At 35.9% G+C, this 8,814-nt stretch overlaps 1 pseudogene; it reads left to right on the forward strand.

Annotated features, from left to right (window-relative positions):
• Nucleotides 1–884: 884 nt before the first annotated feature.
• On the forward strand, nucleotides 885–8,549 carry LOC149990273 (minichromosome maintenance domain-containing protein 2-like; annotated as a pseudogene).
• Nucleotides 8,550–8,814: the final 265 nt, after the last annotated feature.

Below are 8,814 nucleotides of genomic sequence, written 5' to 3' on the forward strand. Positions count from 1 at the left end.
GGGGAAGGGAGGGGCAGGGTGAAGAGAAGCAAGAGGGGGGGAAAAGTGAGACAGCTGTAATGGAAAAAAAATTTTTTTTTAGTGGGTGAAAATTGAAAATATGAAGAACGGAAATGTCAGTTCAGTGAATACTAGGAGAAAGATTTTCCTTCACGCTGTATATTTTTCTCCCTATCTGATCCCTTTAGAGTTTGGCATTCTACACAATTAAATAATGACATAAGTTTCTTTGCATAGAACTAATAAGACCAGTTGATAATAGAGGTTCTTTTTTTTTTTTTTTTTTTTTGACCAAGTCTTTGACTGGAATGTCAAGTCTAAAGGAGACATGCTTGGGCTCTGGTTGTTATCAAAAAGCCCTGAGGAATGGGGAATGACTTCCAAAGGTAATAAAAACCCGCGAGATAATAGGCCTGGTACCATGGTTGGCTGTGCGGTCCACAGCAATCTTTCCAGAGAAGGAATGAAGGTTGTTTTCCTGAAAGATGGCTAGAAGGGACATTGAGGCACAAAGAAAATGCACAAAGCCTTGGAAAGGACAGGTGTGCGCAGGCAAGGATGAATGCCAGTTATGTGGCCCAGCTTCTGTGCCCTGAAGAGCAGACTGAGGGTCACCCTAAATGTTCCTTGGGTAAGTTCCAGCAAAGCAGAACTAAAGATCATAAGTGATCATTTGCTGCTCTTGTTGTGTTTATGAAAATGAACATGATAAATTAAAAATGGACTTAATGTAATCCCTTTAAAGACAAGGAGAGTAATCTTAGGGAGAAAAATCATTATTCAAAAAAAGTCACGATAATCAGTGGTAGACTATAAAGTAGTGCAGCTAACCGTCTTAAAAGTTTCTTTTCATTTAAAATATGGTTTTACTTGAAGGTTAAACCATGTCTGTGATATCATCAAGGATATTCAAGTTTCAGGTAAGTAGAATATCAAGTGCCTTAAAACTGGATATCTTCCCTATAAGACAGTCTTACAGATTTAGAGACTTGTTTGTGGGTTACGTTACATAAATTAACATGTGTTTTCTGTTTTCAAAGGGCATAAGCCTATGAGCGCATTACCTGCGTTATCATCTGTACAGATAAGCCTCACTAAATCCTGTCTGCCGTGCTGCCTCCTAAGACTCAATGGTTTGGTTGAACTAAATGACTGGGTTTGTGAAGAATTGGGTGGTCTGTGGGCTTCACTTTAAAACTGCTTTCTATTTTCTATCCTAATGGCTTGGGCTGAAAGGATCCAGATGTCTGAGAGAGGGGAAACATAAACTATTTCCCTCAGCCCAAAATAAGTACAATGGGCAAAAGGGTTTTGGACAGGTGAGATGTACCTAGCACACCTTCCTCCAAAAAGTCCCCCCCCTTTTAAAAATTCCCCTAATGTGGAACATTGGAAAATTAATCCCTGCCTTTTGTCATCTAGTAGTTATGCATTGAATGATGTCTTTTAACCCTTTCACCAAATCTGTTGCCCCCAGAACACAACAAGGATGCCAGCCTGTTAAACCAGGCACGCCGTTGTCTGAATAGAGCCACCTGACCTGGAGTCTGAACGATCCTTCCCCATGTGGGAAGGCCCCCCTCCCCTCCACACTGACACTATTATTAGGGATTTCTGGACACAGGGGTAAGTATGACGATGACCATGTCCAGCTTGAAGCAGCTAGAGGAGCTTGAGACCTTTGCCCATTGTCCTCTACAAGATTACAAAGGGTCTTAATATCTGAGGGGGAGGGATAGTTATTTTTTACGAACCAGGCATATGGAATTGGGGGGGGGTTGAGGGATGGGGGTGCTGTGTGGAGGGGAGTAAAGGGTAGAAAATTGGAACTATTGTAACAATATAATCAATAAAATACAATAAAAAAAACCACACCTCAAAACAAAAGATTTACATAGACTGAAATTAAAAGGATATAAAAAAATATTCCAAGCAAACAGACTTGAAAAAAAAAGCTGGGGTAGCAGTCCTCATATTAGACAAAACAAACTTCAAAGCAAGGGCAATAAAAAGACACAAAGAAGGACATTTCATAATACTTAAAGGAACAATCCATTAAGAAGATAGAACACTGAAAAACATATGCACCCAACATAGGAGCACCCAAATACATAAAGCAAATACTAGAAGACCACAAGAAGAATATTAACAGCAACACATTCATAGTAGGGGACTTCAACACTCCATTATCAACAAAAGACAGATCATCCAAGCAAAGAAACACCAAGGATATTCAGGCACTGAACAGCACACTAAGCCACATGGACTTAACTGATATATATAGAACTTTTCACCCCAAAGAACCAAAATATACATTCTTTTCAAAGGCACATGGAACATTTTCAAAGATAGACCACATAACAGGACACAAAACAAGCCTCAACAATTCAAGAAAATTGAAATTATATCAAGCATCGTTTCAGAGCACAATGCCTTGAAACTACAAGTCGTCCTCAGAGAAAAAAGTTAAAGACACTCAAACTCATGGAGAATGAATAACACGCTATTGTTAACAATGAGATCAAAAAAGAAATCAAGACATTTCTATAAATTAATGACGATGAACACACAACAGCCCAAAACCTATGGGACACAGCAAAAGCAGTCCTAAGAGGGAAGTTAATAGCAATACAGTCATATCTGAAAGGATAGAAGAATCTCAAATAAAAAATCTAATCGTAAAGCTACAAGAACTAGAACAACAACAACAAACAAAGCCCAGAGCAAGAAGAAAGAAGGAAATCATTAAGATCAGAGCAGAATTAAGTGACATGGAAACTAAACAAACAATTTAAAAGATCAGTGAAACTAGGATCTGGTTCTTCGAAAAAATAAACAAAATCGACAAGCCTCTAGCCAGGCTCATCAAGAAAAAAGGAGGGAAGATCCAAATAAACAAAATCAGAAATGAAAGAGGAGAAATCACGACTGATACCACAGAAATACAAACAATTGTAAGAAATTACTAGAAACAACTGTATGGCAAGAAATTTGACAACCTAGAAGAAATGGAAAAATTTCTAGAAACATATAACCTTCCGAAACTGAATCAAGAAGAAGCGGGAAGTCTCAACAGACCAATAACAAAGAAGGAAATTGAAACAGTAAGAAAAAATCTCCCTGCACACAAAATCCCTGGACTGCATGGCTTCACAGGCGAATTTTACAAAACATTCAGGGAAGAACTAACTCCTATCCTCCTCAAACTATTCCAAAAAATCCAATAAGAGGAAAAAATCCCAAACTCCCTCTTTGAAGTTAGTATTACCCCAATTCCAAAATTAAGTCAAGACACAACAAAGAAAGAAAACTACAGGCCAATATCACTGATGAACATAGATGCTAAAATCCTCAATAAAATATTGGCAAACAGGATCCAGCAATACTTCAAGAAGTTCATACACCATGATCAAGTGGGATTCATCCCAGGGATGCAATGATGGTTTAATATTCGCAAATCAATAAATATAATACATCACCTAAACAAAATGAAAGACAAAATCACATGATCATATCAATAGATGCATAAAAAGCATTTGATAAAGTACAACACCCATTTATAATGAAAACACTCAGCAAAATGGGAATAGCGGGAGCATACCTTAACATAATTAAGGCTATATATATGAGAAACCTGAAGCCAACATCATACTCAATGAACAAAAACTGAAATTATTCCCCCTGAAATCAGGAACTAGACAAGGCTGTCCACTCTCTCCATTGCTATTCAACATAGTGTTGGAAGTTCTAGCCACAGCAATCAGACAAGACAAAGAAATAAAAGGCATCCAAATTGTGAAAGAAGAAATAAAACTATCAGTATATGCAGATGACATGATAGTATACCTAGGAAATTCCATAGACTCCACTAAAAGACTACTCGATAAAATGAGTGAATTTGGCAAAATAGCAGAGTACAAAATAAATATACAGTAATCTAAGGCATTTCTGTACACCAACAATAAATTATCAGAGACAGAGACAAAAAAGAAAATACCATTTACTATAGCAACAAGAAAAATAAAATACCTAGGAATAAACTTAACCAAAGAGATAAAAGACCTGTACTCTGAAAATTACATAACTCTGAAGAAAGAAATTAAGGAAGATACGAATAAATGGAAGCAAATACCATGTTCTTGGATGGGAAGAATCATCATCATCAAAATGGCCATACTACCCAAAGCAATTTACAGATTCAATGCAATCCCTAGTAAAATACCAACGACATATTTCTGTGACCTAAAACAAATACTCCACAAATTCATATGGAACCAAAAAAGACGCAGAATATCAAAAGCAATCTTGAGACAGAAGAACACAGAAGGAGGAATCACAACACCAGGTATCAATCAATACCGCAAAGACATATAGATCAATGGAACAGAATAGAGAGTCCAGAAATAAAGCCAGGCCTCTATGGTCAACTAATCTTTGATCAAGGAGGAAGGAACACAAAATGGAGTGAGAAGAGCCTCTTTAACAAATGGTGCTGGGAGAACTGGACTGAGACGTGCAAAAAAATGAAACTAGACCACTAATTTACACCATACACCAGAGTACACTCAAGATGGGTCAAAGACTTAAATGTAAGCCATGGAACCATTGAAGTCCTAGAGGAAAACATAGGCAGGGAAATTTTAGTTATCTCACGTAACAATATCCTCACGGATACATCTTCTAAGGCAAGAGAAATAAAGAAAAGAAATAAACAAATGGGATTACATCAAACGAAAGAGTTTCTGCTTAGCAAAAGAAAACATCAGCAAGATGAAAAGGAAATGAACCATATGGGAAAACATATTTGCCAATGACATCACAGACAGGGGACTGATCTCCAAAATATATAAAGAGCTTACACGACTCAACATCCAGAAAACAGCCCAATTAAAAAATGAACAAAGGACCTGAATGAACACTTCTTTGAAGAGGACATACAGAAGGTCCATAGACACATGAAAAAATGCTCAACATCATTAGCCATCAGGGAAATGCAAATAAAAACCACAATGAGATACCATTTTACATCAGTCAGAATGGCCATCATCAACAAATCAACAAACAACAAGTGCTGGCGAGGATGTGGAGAAACAGGAACCCTACTGCACTGTTGGTTTGAATGCAGACTAGTGCAGCCACTGTGGGAAACAGTATGGAATTACCTCAAAAAACTAAAGATGGAACTGCCTTTAGAACCAGCGATTCCACTGCTAGGATTATACCCGAAAAATCCTAAAACCCTAGTTCAAAAAAACTTATGAACCCCTATGTTCATAGCAGCCCTGTTTACAATAGCTAAGTGCTGGAAACAGCCTAAATGCCCATCTGTAGATGAGTGGATCAAAAAACTGTGGTACATTTACACAATGGAATACTATGTAGCAGAAAGAAAGAAGGAACTTTTGCCATTTGCAACAACATGGATGGAACGCGAGAGAATTATGCTTAGTGAAATAAGCCAGGCAAAGAAAAAAAAATCATATGGTATCACCTAAAAAACAAAGAAACTAAAGAACAACACAAACAAACCAACTAAATAGAACAAAGAGCAGAGTAGCAATCAATAGGGGGGAAGGGAGAGGGGAGAGGGAGAGAAGGGGGATAAGTAAGGGAAGGGTTTAGTCAAAGAATGTGTATAAATGACTCATGGACATGGACTACAAGGAGGGATATGATTGTGGGAGAAGGGGTTGGCTGGGTGGAGGAGAGAAATGGGAAAAAAATGGGACAACTGTAATTGAAACACCAAAAAATAAAATAAATAAAAAAATAAAAGCCAAAATTATAAACTAGCAGAAAGAAAAAAAAGAACTATACTATGTTGTCCCAATTTTAGCAATGCCACTGTGGGTCACTGGGTTCAAGTGATGTGTCCAGGTCCCTCCAATATACCGTCTTCTATGAGCTTTCACTTAATGGTTTTTGCAGTTATTGATGATAATTTCCTATAATCTATTATTTCATTAGGAGTTGCAAAATTGTGACTTTTTTAACTTTAGCATCCTTTCAGAATTTACTAACTGAAATATAAGAGAAATTTCTTTCATCAACTATTTGGTTACTCTGAAATACAATTTATACAATAAAGACAGAATAAATGTTTGATTATTTCCATTTATAAAATTTCAGAAAGAAATTAGTTGAAATCTAGCTTCTAATAATGATGACCAATTAATGTTTCTTTTCTTTTAAAAAATATTTTGAGGAACTCATGAATTTATAAATATATCTGATATGTTTTAATAAATTTTTGTCTTTTTTTTTTGATGCTTCTATTATCCTACCTTTGATTATTGGGAGTCCCTTAAAATTTGCTTCTGTCTCATTTGGAACCATCACATTGGCTTTTTATAAGTCCCTTGGTTTCTGGCACAAATAGATGTACCAGGTCCATCTGGTATATTTTCTGCCCCAGACCTGGAATGAGCCATTTTTCCTAAGGAGCCCTGTTTTGGTTTTTTTTTCTGAAAAGTTATAGTTAGCAATCATAGTTTGAACAGTAGAAGTGTTCCTTGCTATTGGGTTTTCATTGCTTTATGTCTTTCCAGAAAATGTGTACTTTTAAAAAAAATTATGAGTTCATAATGATACTTTCAATTAAAATGTAAGAATATGAGTTTTACAACTTTAATTGTATATTTAAATCTATTTTTTTGCTTAAAATTTTTGTTCCTAATAACACTAACAATCATTTACTTGATTTACCCTACAAATATACTTATATATTGTAATGCAAGTCCAATTGGATCTGCAGTTTTTATTAATATAATGTTTGTGTTCTTATTAGATTAATATAGCGCTAAAGTTAACACATTTACCTCCTCTGCCAAATTATAGTCTTAATATTTGTGAGTTTCCACTTGATTATACATCTCAAAGATTTTATATGATGGAAGGAATTTGGATTGCAATGACAACTGTAACCTAGTATACACAATGTGCAAGATTTCTTTGTTCAGATGAAGCATGTCCTCTTTCAAAAGGATTTCAGTATATAAGAGTTCATATGCCTGGTGCTACAGAATCTACAACAGTAAGAAATGACTTTTTTGTATAATCTGTGTTCATCTTCACTTCAAGAAGACAGAAAATTTAGAGTACTTGGTGATAAACTGATAGTTGAAATAATTACTGCAAAGGCCCTTTATGCTTTTCAAGGATATTCTAACAACCAGCCATTTAGGTTTCAATTTTTTACAGTTTTCCTAAGAGATGAATCAGTGAATAAAATGAATATAGGAAATGAGTATAAAATTATTGACATATCAACCTGTGTAAAAACTTGACAAACTTCTGTCTGTATAGAAGCAAATAGCATCACTTTTTGCAATCCAAAAGTTCCTTCAGGAATTAGCGACAATTTCAGATATCTCCTCTCTTTGACTTCCAGCTCATTCTGGAAGTTTACAGCAATACTTACCAATATCTTTGCATCACACATTGTTCCTCCTGGGACTTACAATTTGCTCAAGCTATGTTTGCTGATGAGTTTAGCCCAGATAAGTCATTTTAACAAGGAAGTGGAAGATTGGCTGGATATTTTAATTGTAACAAGTGATTCTCTACTTGTAGAAAGGCTTTTGAATTTTAGTACAAGCCTTGTGCCCCGTGGTATACGTCATTCAGTTTCTACTGAAATTTTTTCTACTCTATCCAGGAATATTTATGAAACTGTAGCTGTTAGCATTCAAGCTGGTAGTGCTTTGCTAGCTAAAGGTGGTATCTGCTTTATAGGAGACTTGGCTTCGCACAAAAAAGATAAACTTGAACAACTTCAATCAGTTATGGAAAACAGAAGCATCACAGTATATATATCCCTGGAAAGAAGTTTGGGGATGATATCGATCAACAAATGACTTTTCCAATTCAGAGCAGTTTTTGGTCTTTCATTGATATGGATTCAGCCTCAAGAAAAATATGCAGAAAACCAACACTCTAATTGGTGAGATGGATTGCAATTTGATTCCAGCTAATCTTGTAGAGGCATTTGGATTATTGACTAACTCTAATGAGTCATATCCTTGCCACCCATTTCTTTCTACTGCGCAACATACTTTAAAGAAAGCCATGGATCCTGAAGGACTGCTTTATTTAACTTCTAAACAGTTCACAACATAAGATTTTGAAAAGCTGCTGGCTTTTGCAAAGAATGTGAATGTAGAATTCAGCTTGGAGGCAGAAAGAATGATTCGTGGCTATTATCTAGCAAGTCGCAAATAAGAACAGATTCTATATGTGGATCAAAACTGTCAGCATCTGCATTAAAATATCTAGTTTCCCTATCTGAAGCTCATGCTCGACTGAACTTAAGGAGCAAAATGCTTAAAGAAGATATACTAATTGCAGCTTTATTATTTGAAACATCTCTCACATTGAAATATGGGGCCGCTCTATTTTGTGTTGCTCCAAACGCATTATTTCCATTTGAACCATATTATGAAGAATATTTGGAACAAAGGGACATCTATCTGACTCAGTGCCAACAACAGCTCCTACAGTTTATTGCCACATAAGGACGCGGGACAGCCATTTTTGCTAGTGATGAATAGGCAATCTGAGAAAAATTTTCTTCATTTCTACTACAGCAGTGGAAAAAAAGTGTGATTTTGAAGTAATGCTTCAGTTAATACTATATATAGGGATACATTAGAATGACACCTTAAAAATATAATTTCTTCAAATTAAATGCTAACAAACACTAATTCAAATCTCAAAGCCAACAGCATAACTTTAAAGTGTAGGAGAATCCTATTTAAAACAAACAAACCCCTGGCTAGCCCAGTACACCACTGGGTGACAGATTAAAAAAATAAG

Source organism: Furipterus horrens, unplaced genomic scaffold (genome assembly GCF_987537825.1).
Source record: "Furipterus horrens unplaced genomic scaffold, mFurHor1.1.pri manual_scaffold_19, whole genome shotgun sequence".
In the NCBI taxonomy this organism is placed as follows: Eukaryota; Metazoa; Chordata; class Mammalia; order Chiroptera; family Furipteridae; genus Furipterus; species Furipterus horrens.